The sequence below is a fragment of the Hordeum vulgare genome, chromosome 2H (genome assembly GCF_904849725.1).
Source record: "Hordeum vulgare subsp. vulgare chromosome 2H, MorexV3_pseudomolecules_assembly, whole genome shotgun sequence".
Taxonomy (NCBI): domain Eukaryota; kingdom Viridiplantae; phylum Streptophyta; class Magnoliopsida; order Poales; family Poaceae; genus Hordeum; species Hordeum vulgare.
The window spans coordinates 112,166,710-112,183,385 of record NC_058519.1 but is presented as its reverse complement, the minus strand read 5'-3'; positions in this window follow the sequence as shown (position 1 = coordinate 112,183,385).

Below are 16,676 nucleotides of genomic sequence, written 5' to 3'. Positions count from 1 at the left end.
TAAAAGTATACACCCAAGTATGGATCATCAGTACTCTTTTATGATTCTTGAGTCCTTAGGGATCCCGCACTATTCAGAGGGGATCACAGGTTTTGCGATGAACTTGCTCAAACTACATCATCACTTTCTGCTCAGACCACATCTCCACTGCTTTGTTGTTATCTGAAAACAGAACCAGTGCCTCGGACATCCGGCTTTCTCCGGACGTCCGAGGACCGGACGACCGACTAGTTCGGAAATCCGGAATCCTATACCAGAGAAATCAGAGCCATATAACTCGGACTTCCGGCTCCCTCCGGACGTCCGAGGCCCGGATGTCCGGCCAAGACTCGGAAATCCGGAAACCTGCACCAGTCGAAGTTGAGTTCTTTATCTCGGAAATCCGGCTCCCTCCGGACGTCCGAGCGTCGGACGTCCGACACCCGTCGGAAATCCGGAACCTACCACCAATAGAAGTTGAGCTATATAACTCGGATTTCCGGTCCTCTCCGGACGTCCGGTGGGTGATAAATTCATCATAGTTTCAGTCGTATCTACAGGCCGCGGAGGACCGACCCCTGTCGGACGTCCGACCCCTCGCGGACGCTCGGACTTCCGACAACTGTGGGACGTCCGGATCTTGTGTAACTTAAAGTGTCCGCAGTACTTTCAGTGATATCTACAGGCCTCGGACGACCGACCCCTGTCGAACATAAGACCCCTCGCGGACGCCCGGTCTTCCGACAACTGTCGGACGTTCGGACCCTGTGTGACTTAAAGTGTCCCCAACGGCTCTTTTTTTTCTCTCCCCACTATAAATACCCCCCTCCCACTTCGTGAGAGGGTTGCCCAACACAACCTTATCCTCATAAGAACACATTTCCACCTCACACACATTTGCTCACTCCAAATCTTAGATCCCAAGAGCATTTGTGAGCCCCTTTGAGAGTTGTTCCAATCAAAAGATAGATCGTCTCCCTCTCCTTCTCTCAACCCAAGATATTTGTGATTTGAGCAAGTTTTGAGCATTCCCCGTGATCTTGTTACTCTTGGAGGTTGGAGACTCCTAGGCGGTAGGAGTTCTTCGGAGAGGAATCAATCCGTGTGATTTCCCCCAGAAAAGTTTGTGAGGGTTTGGAAGCCACCTCAAAGGCTTACCACTAGTGGTTGAGAAACACCTTCGTGGTGTTATCTCAAAGGGAGAATAGGGTGAGCCTTCGTGGCATTGGTGTGCCTTCGTGGTAACATCCACCTCTCTAACGGTGACTAGCTTCCCTCCAAGGAAGTGAACATCGGGATACATCTTCGTCTCGGTGACCTTGGTTATCCTTAACCCTAACTCCTTACTTGTGGTTTACTTGTGTTATTTGAGCATACATACATTGCATATTGGTTGTGCTCATTATATTGTGTTGGCTGTTTCTTGTACAAGATTAATCATTCAAGCATACCCTCTATATCCACACGTTCACACTTGCAGTTTTGATATATCGTGTGATATAGTGTGATCTAGTATCTTGTGTCATTCACCTACGTGTCGTGTGATATAGCTCAAGTAAGTTTGTGTAACTTACTTGTGCTTGTTAGTAACTGTATTGTGTCCATCTTGGTAGATCGTGTTGTTGATACACGTTGCAGTGCCTAGTGCATTTAGGATTTGTGCTTGACAATTACCCTCTTAGTTTATTTCCGCATTAGCTTCAAGCCAAATCCGAAGAAGTTTTTAAATAACCTATTCACCCCCCTCTAGGCGTCATTGAGGTCTTTTCAATTACTAAGTGGGTAGAAGCTCTCCCAACTAGTAGTGCTGATCATAACACCTCTATTAGGATGCTTAAACAAGTTATTTTCCCTAGATATCTAATGACTGATGGTGGTTCACATTTTATTCATGGTGCTTTCTGTAAAAGGCTTGCTAAGTATGACGTCAACCATAGAATTGCATCTCCCTATCATCCTCAGTCTAGTGGTCAAGTAGAGCTAAGTAATAGAGAAATTAAACTAATTCTGCAAAAGACTGTCAATAGGTCTAGAAACAATTGGTCTAACAAACTTGATGATGCACTATGGGCTTATAGAACTGCTTATAAGAATCCCATGGGCACGTCTCCGTACAAAATAGTTTACGGTAAAGCGTGTCATTTACCTCTTGAGCTAGAGCATAAGGCTTATTGGGCAATCAAAGAGCTCAACTTTGATTTCAAACTTGCTGGTGAGAAGAGGTTATTTGACATTAGCTCACTTGATGAATGGAGAACTCAGGCATATGAAAATGCCAAGTTGTTTAAAGAAAAAGTTAAGAGGTGTCATGATAAAAGGATACAAAAACGTGAGTTCAATGTAGGTGATTATGTCTTGCTATACAATTCTCGTTTAAGATTTTTTGCAGGCAAGCTTCTCTCTAAATGGGAAGGTCCTTACATTGTTGAGGAAGTATATCGTTCCGGTGCCATAAAGATCAACAACACGGAAGGTAATTTTCCGAGAGTTGTAAATGGGCAAAGAATCAAGCATTATATCTCAGGTACTCCCATAAATGCTGAAAGCAATATTGTTAATACATACCTCCGGAGGAGTACATAAGGGATATTTATCAGTCTGTTTCAGACTCCAAAAATGAAGAGGTATGTGATTCGGTAAGTAAACCGACTCAAAAACTTTTCCAGTAGCAATTTTCTCCGTTTTGGAATTTTTAGAAAAATAGAAAAATTTAAAGTAGTCCGTAAGCCGCACCAAGAGGGCACAAGCCTGCCAGGCCCGACCTACCCCCCTGGTTGTGCCTGGGTGGCTTGTGAGCACCTCGTGTTCCTCCGGGACTCCGTTTTCTTGTGGAATACTCCTTTTGGTCAGGAAAAACTCATTATATCTTCTCCCGAAAGGTCTGACCCTCGTATCACGCAAATGTCTTTTGTTTTCGTTTCGAGTTGCTGTGCAGACCGATCTAGATCGCTATGGCAACCCCAAAAGTTCCCAAGGACAAGTTCTTCAAGAAGGTCATCAATCCCTACCTCGCGGGAGTGCTAAAACACCCTCAATCTATCGAGATGCATGAGGGGGTGCGGCAGATCCGTGATGATGAGGGTCCCAAGAAGACCGGAGGCGTGTAGGCGAGGCTCGAAGCAATGGAGCAGCAAGTCTTCAAGTGCCAAGGGATGGTGGAACGTGGACTCAACACCAACCACATGATGATCATGGAGTTCACCAACAAGCACAAGATCGATGCCAATGACATTGGGAAGCACCTCTCCAGGCTCTATGATAGAATTGATCATCTCCAAGCCCAGATCTACAACCTGCTGAAACAAAACTGTGCGTATGAGTATAGATTTAAATCAATACGGTTGGTTGCACATTTGAGGATTCCGGAGACTCGATCATCTTTCCACGATGGAGCACCTATGCCGTGGAAGACGGAGAATCAACCCGAGACTACAACAACTCCACCACCATCACCTTCGAGGGAAGACAATTAACCACGGGTATGGGCACTCCCCTTGGCTTGTGCCAAGCTTGGAGGAGTTGCCCCGGTATCATATCACCATCACATCTTTTGCCTTTACCTTTTTCTTAGTTCGATCCTTTTTGATTTTATCTTTTTCTAGTAGAATAAAGTTCTTAGTATGATCTAGGCTTGAGTTTTGCTTTGTGTCACCCCCAATGTAATCGAGTTCGTGAGTCATATAATAAAGAGTGTTTTAGTTAAGGGCCTTGGTTCATGCCATGATCTAAAGAAAAGAATAATAAAAGAACAAAAGCATGAAAGATCATGCAATGATCTTATGGGAAGTGATGGCTTCACATATAAAACGAATGTTGATTGAAACTTGTTGTGGGTGGACTAACGTAAACCTTGGTCATTGTTGCAATTAATAGGACGTAAAAAAGAAAGAGAGGTTCACATATAAATATATCATCTTGGGCACCATCTATGATTGTGAACACTCATTAAACCATTACATTCTAAGAAGTAGATGTTGGACAAGGAAGACAACATAATGAATTATGTTTTCTTGGTTCCGAACAATGTTATATGACTAGAGATCCCTTAGCATGTGACGCTTGCTTCCACCTCATACCAGCCAAAACTTTCGCACTAAGTAGAGATACTACTTGTGCATCCATAAACCTTCAACCCAGTTTTGCCATGAGAGTCCACCATACCTACCTATGGATTGAATAAAATCCTTCAAGTATCAGTGCAAGCAATAAAAATTGCTCCCTAAATATGTATGATCTATTAGTGTGTGGAAAATAAGCTTTGTAGGAACCTGCGATGAGGAAGACATAAAAGCAACAGACTGTATAATAAAGTTCTTTATCACAGGAGGCAATATAAAGTGACATTCCTCCACACTAAGAGATCGCACATACAAACTCAAAAGCGCATGACAACCTCTGCTTCCCTCAGCGAAGGGCCTATCTTGTACCTTTACTTTTTATCCTTAAAAGAGTCATGGTGATCGACACCAATTCCTTATTTCGCCTTTATCTTGGCTAACGTCATGTGCTAGGGAAAGATCTATATTCATATGTCAACTTGGACGTAAGTATTCATGGATTATTATTGTTGACATTACCCTTGAGGTAAGTAGTTGGGAGGCGAAACTATAAGCCCCTATCTTTCTCTGTGTCCAACTGAAACTTTGATCTCATGAGTACCACGTGAGTTTTAGCAATTGTAGAAGACGAAAGGATGATTGAGTATGTGGATTTTCTTTACAAGCTCTTATTTGACTCTTTCCGATGTTATGATAAATTGCAATTGGTTCAATGACTAAAGGCTATTGGTTGTTAATTCTCAATAAGGTTCTTGATCCTTACTTTACTCTGTGAAGGAATTGTCACTTTAGCATAAGAGATTATACGATGATATTGTTGTTATAATTATGATCATGATGCGTGCATGTCCTTATTTGTTATATCGACACCTCTATCTCTAAGCATGTGGGCATATTTATTGAGCTCGGCTTCCGCTTGAGGACAAGCGAGGTCTAAGCTTGGGGGAGTTGATAGGTCCATTTTGCATCATGCTTTTATGATGATATTTATCGCTTTATGGGCTGCTATTACACATTACGGTACAATACTTATGCCTTTTCTCTCTTATTTTATAAGGTTTACCTGAAGAGGGAGAATGCCGGCAGCTAGGATTCTGGTCTAAAAAAGGAGCAAGTTTGAGATACCTATTCTACGCAACTCCAAAAGCCGTGAAAATCAACGAGGAATTATTTTGGATTTTATAAAAAGTACTGGGCGGAAGAAGTACCGGAGGGGAGCTACCAGGATGCCACAAGCCTGCCAGGCCCGGCCTACCCCCCTGGTCGGACCTATGTGGCTTGTGGGCCCCCTGTTGCCCCTCTGGCTCCAATCTTTTGCTATAAGGAGGGTTTCGTCCCAGAAAAAAAATTAGGAGGAGGCTTTCGGGAGGAGACGTCGCCGCCACGAGGCGAAACTTGAGCAGAACCAATCTAGAGCTCCGACAAGGCCATCCTGCCGGGGAAACTTCCCTCCCGGAGGGGGAAATCGCCACTATCGTCATCACCAACACTCCTCTCATTGGAGGGGACTCACCTCCATCAACATCTTCATCAGCACCATCTCATCTCCAAACCCTAGTTCATCTCTTGTAACCAATCTCTGTCTCGCGACTCCGATTGGTACTTGTAAGGTTGCTAGTAGTGTTAATTACTCTTTGTAGTTGATGCTAGTTGGATTACTCGGTGGAAGATCATATGTTCAGATCCTTAATGTTATTCAATACCTCTCTGGTCATGAACATAATTATGCTTTGTGAGTAGTCACTTTTGTTCCTGAGGACATGGGGTAAGTCTTGCTATAAGTAGTCATGTGAATTTCGTATTCGTTCGATATTTTGATGCATTGTATGTTGTCTTTCCTCTAGTATTGTTATGTGAATGTCGACTACATAATACTTCACCATTACTTGGGCCTAGAGGAAGGCATTGGGAAGTACTAAGTAGATGATGGGTTGCTAGAGTGAAAGAAGCTTAAACCCTAGTTTATGCGTTGCTTCGTAAGGGGCTGATTTGGATCCACTAGTTCAGTGCTATGGTTAGACTTAATCTTAATTCTTCTTTCATAGTTGTGGATGCTTGCGAGAGGGGTTAATCATAAGTGGGATGTTTGTACAAGTAAGGGCAGCAGCCAAGCACCGGTCCACCCACATATCAAACTATCAAAGTAGCGAACGCGAATCATATGGACATGATGAAAACTAGATTGACAAAAATTCCCATGTGTCCTCGGGAGCGCTTCACCTCATATAAGAGTTTGTCTAGGCTTGTCCCTTGCTACAAAAGGGATTGGGCCATCTTGCTGCACCTTTGTTACTTTTGTTACTTGCTACTCGCTACGAATTATCTTATCACACAACTATCTGTTACCGATTATTTCAGTGCTTGTAGAGAATACCTTGCTGAAAACCACTTGTTAGTTCCTTCTGCTCCTCGTTGGGTTCGACACTCTTACTTATCGAAAGGACTACGATAGATCACCTACACTTGTGGGTCATCACATACCTGGTAGTTGCTTGAGCCATGATGTGCTTTTTCTGGGTCATCACATACCTGCTATGCCTAGAGTTGTGTCAGGTCTGTTTCATCTGGGTCATGAACAGGAATGGATGAATGTGTTCTAATGACAAGGTATAAGTGTGGAACCTGATTTGGTAAAGTTACCGATGAAAGGCTATGTAGGAGTACATGGCGGGTTGTTTCTTCGGAACCGTCCTTAGGAACAGAGTTCCGTGTATGTAATTCAAGACTAGTTACTACCACATGCTGGGCCCTGAAATATGACCCCGCTCGACTTATTAGTTGCCTAGTACTCGGTCAGGACTTGCAAGTAATTTTTGGTGTTTATAGTCATGCTGGAGGTCGTGCATAGTGCTGACCTTAGAGGTGGACTATGATGTTGTGGCCAGTGGCACGGCGTACCAAGTGGCACCCAGATGGTGGGCTTGGGAACCCTGCGCACATCGTTTGGGACCATCGCGGAAACCTCGGCCGGACTTCCTTGCGGGTTACTCTCAAATAGGCGATAAACCTCCACTAGGTATTAGCATGCTTAGCGGTCGTGGCCGAATCCCTCGCTAGGCTTCCGCTTGAAGGTTGCCGAGGTGCATGACGTGCACATGGCGATAAGTGGCGAGAGCGTGTGTGAAGAGGTACACCCCTGCAGGGTTATGATCTATTCGAATAGCCGCGTCCGCGGATATGGACTACTTGGAGACATATGTTGTTCATAGACAACTTTAATGGCTACTCATAAAAGTATCAAGATAAGCGTGAGTATCATGTATGGCATTTCCGTAGGGAGACGGAAAGGAGTTGATGATAGTGTATTGTTGTGGTGGTAGTGGACTCGTGTACGACTTATCAAAGTTGTTAAAACTATTTAAAATTGTGGTTTAGTCTAGCCAAGAGTCATAGCTTGCTTGTTGCATGAAACACCACAACCCCCTTTATTAATACCTGAGCATGAGTAGATAGATCTGTTCTAAAGTCTTGCTGAGTACTTTTGTACTCATGTTTGCTTAATAATTGTTGCAGAGGATACGCACGAGCCAACAGGTGGGTTCTTTCTAGACATCGATGATGACGAGTAGCTGGTGTCCCAGCTACGACCTGGCCCCTTTTAGAAGGGATCTGTAGATAGTCAGGCTTTGTGCCTTTTCCTTTCAACTGTCTATACTCACACAACCTTTTATGCTTCCGTTGGTTTGTATGACTCTGCTTGTATGACTTGAGTGTCGGGTCATGTGACCCCTGATATATGAACATATTATGCAAGACTCTTCCGAGTCTTCTAAATAAATGTTGTGTTGTTGTATGGTTATGTTGTGATGCCATTGTTGTATCTATGCATATCGAGTATGTCATGCGTACGTGTGATGCACTGTGAGATGTATGGGATTCGACACCTAGTCGTATGCCCTTAGTAGCTCTCTATAAAGAGAAGTTCCCCTTTGTGATTCCACCGAGCCTTGGTAGTTCGCTACTGCTCCGGACACATTGGTTGACCGGCATGTATCCTTCTTAGCTGCTTTGTCTGTCCCTACAGGGAAATGTCATGCGATGTAATGGAGTCCTTGTAGCTTGCTACGACTCGTCTACATTCTTTGGTGACCGACACCTGCGTTGTTGGGTTATGTATGCCTGTCTCTGTACACTTGAGCCACTTTAGTTTATGACTAGTTATGTCGACCCGGGTTCTTTGACATTGGAATGCTAGCGACACAAATGCATACGTGAGTCAAAAGGCACAAACTTTCCCGGCTAAGGTAAGGTGGCAGCCGTGGGGTAACCCTGCGTGAGACCGCAAAGGGATGCGTCGTGTTACAGGACGGATTCCTATGGCTTAGGATCAGGGTACCGACATCAAGGAATTGACATTAAGCATTTTCATACATTCTTCCTCTGGCATTTGAGCAAATATGTTTTCCATCATTTTCTAGAAAGAGATGATAGAGGTGAACAATATGAGACCACCTCAATTCCATTTTTTTGTAATTCTCTTTTTATAAACCAAACTAGTGATAAAGCAGGAAACTAAAAGATTCAATTGCAGGATCTAAAGATATACCTTCAAGCACTCACCTCACCGACAACGACGCTAGAAAAGAGCTTGATGTGTACTACATAGCTTGTTCTTGTAGACTAGTGTTGGACCTCCAAGCGCAGAGTTTTGGAGGACAATAGAAAATTTCCCTCAAGTGGATGACCTAAGGTTTATCAATCCCTGGGAGGTGTAGGATGAAGATGATCTCTCTCAAACAACCAGCAACCAAATAATAGGAAGTCTCTTGTTTTCTCAACACACCAAATACAATGGTACATTGTACAGGTGCACTATTTCGGGGAAGAGATGGTGATACAAGTGCAGTAATGATAATAGATATTGATTTTTGTAATATGAAAATGTAAAACAGTAAGGTGGCAAGTAACAACAGTGAGCATAAATGCTATTGCAAAGCTTGAAAATGAGGCATAGGGCCCGTACTTTCGCTAGTGGAATCTCTCAACAATGCTAATATTATTGGATCACATAGGAATCCCTCAACGTGCGATAAAGAATCATTGTAAAGTTCTTCTCTAGAGGAGAACATAAGAAGAATTTTTTGTAGGGTACGACACCACCTCAAAGTTATTCTTTCCGATCAATCTATCCAAGAGTTCATAATAAGATAACAAGTTATCCTTTTTGATCGATCTATCAAGAGTTCACACTAAAATAACACCATAAAAAATTCAGATTCATAATACTCAATCCAACATAAAGAACTTCAAGGAGCACACCAAGATTTCTACCGGAGAACATAGTATGAAAACGTGTAATCAACCCCTATGCCTAGATTACCCCATTGTCACCTCGAGAATCCAAGAGTTGATGCCACAACATATATCAAGTGAATTACTTGAATACCCCAATGTCACTATGGGTATCCGCGTGTAAGACATATATTATGTGCTCTCAAACCTGAATGTTCAATCCAACATAACGAGATCTTAAAGTGAAAGATTCAATTCATGACAATAATAGCATGGGACAAACACCATATGATCCAACTATATTAACAAGGCTCATGATATATCAAGATCATGACATCTCAAGAACACGAGAGAGAGAGAGAGATTAAACACATAACTACAGGTACAAACCCTCAGCCCTGGGGGTGGACTACTCCATCCTCGTCATGGCCTCCAACGGGATGATCAAGATGGTAACCGGAGATGATTTACCTTCTCCGGAGGGTACTGGAACATCTCCATATAGGTTTTTCGTGGCTACAGAGGCCTCCGGCAATGGAACTTCTTGTATAGGATTATTTCTGGAGGGTATTTGGGCGTTGGAATCACGCCAACATGGGCCACAAGTGGCCCACTAGACACCACCCGTGCTAGGGGTTTCGCGCGCCCTAGTTTCGAGTGGGCACCAGGGGCCCCCTCTGGTGGTTCTTTGCTCCAATATTTCTCTTTTCCTCCAAAAAAATCTTCAAAAAGGTTCGTCCAATTCCGAGAAATTTTATTTTGTACAAAAAAACACCACGGTAGTTGTGCTGAAAACAGCGTCGGTCCGAGTAAGTTCTAAATAAATCATATAAAGTGGAGCATAACCATATAAAAGTATTGTAAACATAGGCAAACATGCCATGAATACTTAAGAAATTGTCTATACATTGGAGACGTATCAGTACCCCAATGTCACTATGGGTATCAACACAAGACATACATCAAGTGTTCTCAAATCCAATATTCAGTCCGAAATAAAAAAATCTCAAAGGGAAAGATTTAATTCATCACAACAAGATAGCAAGGGAAGAAGACCATATGGTCCAACTATATTAACAATGCCCGTGAGACATCAAGATCGTAACATCTTAAGAACACAAGAGAGACAGAGAGATAGAGAGAAAGATCAAACACATAGCTACTTCGAGGGTGAACCACTGCCTCCTTGTCCCTTAGCCCCGAGGGTGAACTACTCCCTCCTTGTCATGACCTCGGTCGGGATGATGAAGATGGTCTCCGGTGATGATTTCCCTCTCTCACAGGGTACTATAAAGGGTACAGATGGGTTTTTCTTCGATACAAAGAGTTGCGACGGTGGAGCGGAAGTTATCTCCTAATTTCCGAGGGTTCCGGTCTATATAGGATGTCTCGGCATTGCAAACATGCCAAATGGATCCACGTGGGCTGATACGTCTTCAACGTATCTATAATTGTTGATTGTTCCATGCTATTATATTATCATTCTTGGATGTTTTATAATCATTTTATGGTCATTTTATATCATTTTTTGTACTACCCTATTAACAAAGTGCCTAGTGCCAGCTGCTCTTTTCTGCATGTTTTTTACATTGCAGGAAATCAATACCAAACGGAGTCCAAATGCAGTTAATCTTTTTATGGATTTTTTTGGGCCAGAAGACATCAAGTGGGCCTGCAACACACCTGAGCGAAGCTCCGATGGGAGCACAACCCACCAGGGCGCGCCTAGGGGCCCAAGCGCGCCCAGGTGGGTTGTGCCCTCCTCGTTGGCCTCCCCGCACCGCCTCTTTGCTCTATTAATACCCCAATATTCTAGAAACCCTAAAGGAGGGGGACAAAAATCAATTTCAGCCGCCGCAGAGTCCAGAAACACTAGGTCCAATCTAGACAGCATCACGGAGGAGTTCATCATGTCCATTGGTGCCTCTCCGATGGTGCGTCAGTAGTTCTTTGTAGACCTACGGGTCCGTAGTTAGTAGCTAGATGGTTTCCTCTCTCTCTTGGTTATCAATACAATGGTCTCTTGGAGATCCATATGATGTAAGTCTTTTTATGGTGTGATTGTTGGGATTTGCTAAACTTTGAGTTTATGATCAGATCTATGTTTTTATCCATGAAAGTTTTCTAAGTCTTCTTTGATCTCTTATACGCGTGATTGATTATAGCCTCGTATTTCTTCTTCGATATTTTGGTTTTGTTTCACGAACTTGATCTATTTATCTTGCAATGGGAAGTGGTGCTTTGTGATGGGTTCGATCTTACGATGCTTGATCCCGGTGACAGAAAGGGAAACATGTATCGTTGCTATTAAGGATAATGAGATGGGGTCTATTTCTACATAAATAGATCTTGTCTACATCATGTCATCGTTCTTATTGCATTATTTCTCCATGAACTTAATACACTAGATGCATGCTGGATAGCGGCCGATGTGTGGAGTAACAGTAGTAGATGCAGGCAGGAGTCGGTCTACAAATCTTGGACGTGATGCCTATCTAATGATCATTGCTTGGATATCATCATCATTATTTGAAGTTCTATCAATTGACCAACAGTAATTGTTTTCCCACCGTTTGCTATTTTTCTCGAGAAAAGCCACTAGTGAAACCTACGGCCCCCGGGTCTCTTTTCATCATATTTGCCTTTGCTTTTATTTTCAAATCTATTAAACCAAAAATACAAAAATACATTGCTGCAATTTATTCGTTTCGCGATCTATTTATCCTATCAACCACTTTTACTTCACGTTATTTTCCTATCTTGAGGCGTCGTACCTGAAAGGAATTTCTAGCGCCGTTGTTGAGGAAGATCAAGTCAAGATAGTCTGCCACCAACGTGCCAATTTCTGGGCCGTTGCCAGCGAGGGATTGGCAACACCTTTAACACGTCGTGTTGCGAGTATTTGTTATTTGTATGCAGGTGTCGTTTACGTGGTGTGAGGAGGTTCTCCTACTGGTTCGATAACCTTGGTCTCATCACTGAGGGAAATACTTATCGTCGCTATACTGCATCATCTCTTCCTCTTTGGGGAAATACCAACGTAGTTCTAGCAGAGATAAAAAGGAATATCTGGTGCCATTGCCGGGGAGGACATTCAACATCAAGCAGGTTCCTAATCACAAATCTTATCTCCTCGCAATTTACATTATTTGCCATTTGCCTATCATTTTCCTCTCCCTCACTTCACCAAGTTGCCATTTTATTCGCCTTTTTCTCGCCGGATCTCTTTTTGTCTACTTGTGTTACCATGTGCATTCTATTTGCTTGCTAAAAATCTATTGATATGGATCCTCATCCACTTGCTAATCTTTTCAAGAGATCCAATTATGATGAGCCAATTGCTAGTGAGTTGAGTGTACTTGGTTATCTCCATGAAGTTTTGCTTGAGATTCGTGAATCTAAAAATTGTGATGGAGTGATTCATGATGTTTACTTGAATGAAAAGCATGATTGCAATGATATTGTTATAAATTATATTAGTATCAATTTTGCTAATGATATGCAAACCCACAAGCTTTGGGATGCTATATTTGATGAGTTTGCCATGACCACTACTTATTGCAATGATCGTGATTGGGGTGATAATGCGTCTTATGATCTTGATAATTTATTTAATACTCTTGATGATTATGATATTGAAATTGGGCTTGGAAGAGTGTCAACTTTAGGCTTTATCGATCCAACTATTTTGGAGAGTGTTCAATCTTATGAATTTTTTGATAAAAGTGGGTTTGGAGAGGTCATGACTTCTGTTAATGATAATTCGACTATTTTGGAAGAGTGTCAACTTTGCATGCCTGTGTACCATGAAGAGAAAATTTTATATGATACTTATATTGTTTAATTCCTTCATGATCCTACTGAAATTTATTATGAGGGAGGAACGTATGCTTGTAGGGATTGCAATAATATCAAGTTTCCTCTCTTTGTGTTTACAATTTTGAAGTTATGCTTGTTTTGCCTTCCTATGCTAGTTGATTCATGTTCCAACAAATTGTTTGCTCACAAAATCCCCATGCATAGGAAGTGGGTTAGACTTAAATGTGTTCTTCATGCTATTCATGAAGCTCCTTTGCATATCTCAATTACTACTTTTTATGCGAGCATCATTGAAATCATCATGCCTAGCTAGGGGCGTTAAACAATATCGCTTGTTGGGAGGCAACACAATTTTATTTTTATGATTTTGTTTAATCTTCTGTTTTTGAGTGCTGCACACATTATTACATCTGTAATAATTGTGTTTTCTTGTTTTAATTAGTGTTTGTGCCAAGGAAGGCCTTTGGGATGATTTGGGTGAAAGTTGATTTGATCTTGCTGAAAAACAGAAACTTTTGCGCTCGCGAAATTATTTTTCATTTTTAACAGAGTAGTAACGTTGAGTTGATTCTTTTTTCAGAAGATTAATAAACAAATTATTCATGACTTCCTATTTTTTCCGAATTTTTGACAGATTCTGTTTTCTTTGCATTGTGTGCTTGTTTTGAAGATTCTATGGTTTTCTTTGATGAGTTTTTGCCATGGAATAGTTGTAATACAGTAGATATAATGGAAAAATAAAATATGAATAGGTTTGCAATAGTACTTATAGTAGTGGTTTGATTTCTTATTCTAACGGATCTCACGAAGGTTTTGTTGAGTTTTGTGTGATTGAAGTTTTCACGTTTTGGGTGATCTTACGTGGATGAAGGAATAAGAATTAGCAAACGGCTAAGCTTGGGGATTCCCGAGGCACCTCAATATAATATTCAAGAAGTAGCAAACAACTAAGCTTGGGGATGCCCCCGAGTGGCATCCCCTCTTTCTTCTAACAACCATTGGGATTTTACTTGAAACTATATTTTTATTCGTCACATATTATGAGTTTTGCTAGGAGCGTCTTGTATGATATGAGTCTTAGCTTGTTTTTCTTTGTGTTTTAAGTCTTTAATCCTTGCTGGACACACCTTTTTGAGAGAGCCAAAAATTATGCTATGCTTGCTCCTATGCTTCACTTAAATTTTTAGAGCCGTGGATTTGCTCTTGTATTTCACTTATATCTTTTAGAGCACGGTGTGCTTTGTTGTTTTTGAAGAAATTATCTCATGCTTCACTTAGATTTATTTGTGAGTTAGTAAATTTTTTAAGAAATTCTCTCTTGCTTCACTTAGATTATTTTGAGAGAAGGAAACATTATGCTCATGTTCTTTACTTAAATTTGTTTGAGCTTATCAAAAGCAACATATGAAAATAGTCCCAAAGTGATAGATATACAAGGAGGATATAATAAAAACTTTCATGAAGATCATTGGACAAAATAAACTTGATTCTTAGTAATGGTTTTGAGATATGATGATATGATATGTGAGTCATGTTGATGAGTAATTGTGCTTTTGTAAGAATATTGGTGTTAAGGTTTGTGATTTCGTATGCAAGCACGAAAGTCAATAGTTATGCAATGAAATTTATATCCTACTTGTGGTGCATTATTCGGTGTTACTTATGCTTAATGCTGGGGTACGAGATTTTTCGTTTCTTGGATGGTCGCTTCTCAATCTTTTTGCTAGCCTTCATTTTGCACTAAGTATGATCATTACTTGTGCATCCAAAACCCTTTAAACCAGTTTTGCCATATGAGCCCACTATACCTACCTATATGCGGTATTTCCATGCCATTCTAAGCAAATTTGCATGTGCCTTCTCAAATTTTCAAAATAAATTTCTCTTTTGTGTGCTCTACCGCTGACGAGGCGGTGAGGGGTGGCCAATATTTTCCATGCTAGATGTGTTATTCTCATGATGAATGTTTATACACTTGTCATTGCACGAGAGTATGGCAAAGGTATTAGGGATGCCCAGTCCCGAAATGAAAAAAATGAATTTACTTTTTGTTGTCAGATAATAATTTCCTTCGAACGTGTTGGTATGGAGGGCACCCGTCGATACAGACAAGCCATGGAAAGTGAAAGTAATGGTGGAAAAAGGAATAAACTTTATTTTCTGTTTCGGAACCGCCTATGATATATCTAGCATGGAAAGTGTTGGGAGCTCTAAGTCGTTTTCGTTGGTGGGAAAAGTATGCCTCCCAAAATGTTTTTTATCTCTTAATTTTCGCTTTGAGCTCTGGCACCTCTACAAATCCCTACTCCCCTCTGCGAAGGGCCCTTCTTTTACTTATGCAATTTTTATTTTGAATTTGAGTCGCCATCTTCTCTCATAAAGCACCAACTAAGGGGCACTATGATCGTATTTGAGCATTGGGTGTAGCCAATATTCGAGTGTGTTTCATGAATGGATCAATGATTGAGCATAATGGGCTAGGGATTACTTGTTTTTGTGCTGTTGAAAGACATGATTGCTTGTTGGTAAGCTTGAGTATTAAAGTCTTCATGTCAAAACATACTTGAGGACGAGCTATAAAAGTCCAAATATCCATGCTATAAAGAAAAGAAATGTGATGAACATGTTAGGCAGCATTCCACATCAAAAATTCTGTTTTTATCATTTACCTACTTGAGGACGAGAAGAAATTAAGCTTGGGGATGCTGATACGTCTCCAATGTATCTATAATTATTGATTGTTCCATGCAGCTATACTATCATTCTTGGATGTTTTACAATCATTTTATATCAGTTTTTGGTACTAACCTATTGACATAGTGCCTAGTGCTAGTTGTTGTTTTCTGCATGTTTTTTACATCGCAGGAAATTAATACCAAACGGAGTCCAAACGTAGCGAAACTTTTTGTGGATTTTATTGGGCGAGAAGACATCCAGTGGGCCATGAATGCACCTCAGGGGAGCTCCGATGGGAGCACAACCCACCAGGGCGCGCCTGGGGGCCCAGGCGCGCCACGGTGGGTTGTGCTCTCCTGGTTGGCCTCCCGCACCGCCTCTTTGCTCTATAAATACCCCAATATTCCAGAAACCCTAATGGAGGGGGACAAAAATCAATTCCAACCGCCGCAGAGTCCAGAAACACTAGATCCAATCTAGACAGCATCACAGAGGGGTTCATCATGTCCATTGGTGCCTCTCCGATTATGCGTGAGTAGTTCTTGGTAGTCCTACGGGTCCGTAGTTAGTAGCTAGATGGTTTCCTCTCTCTCTCTCTTGATTATCAGTACAATGGTCTCTTCGAGATCCATATGATGTAAGTCTTTTTGCGGTGTGTTTGTTGGGATCTGATGAACTTTGTGTTTATGATCAGATCCATGTTTTTATCCAAGAAAGTTATTTGAGTCTTCTTTGATCTCTTATATGCGTCATTGATTTTTAACCTCATATTTCTTCTCTGATATCTGGGTTTTCTTTGGCCAACTGGATCTATTGATCTTGCAATGGGAAGAGGTGCTTTGTGATGGGTTTGATCTTACGGTGCTTGATCCCAGTGACAGAAAGGAAAACGACACGTATGTATCGTTGCTA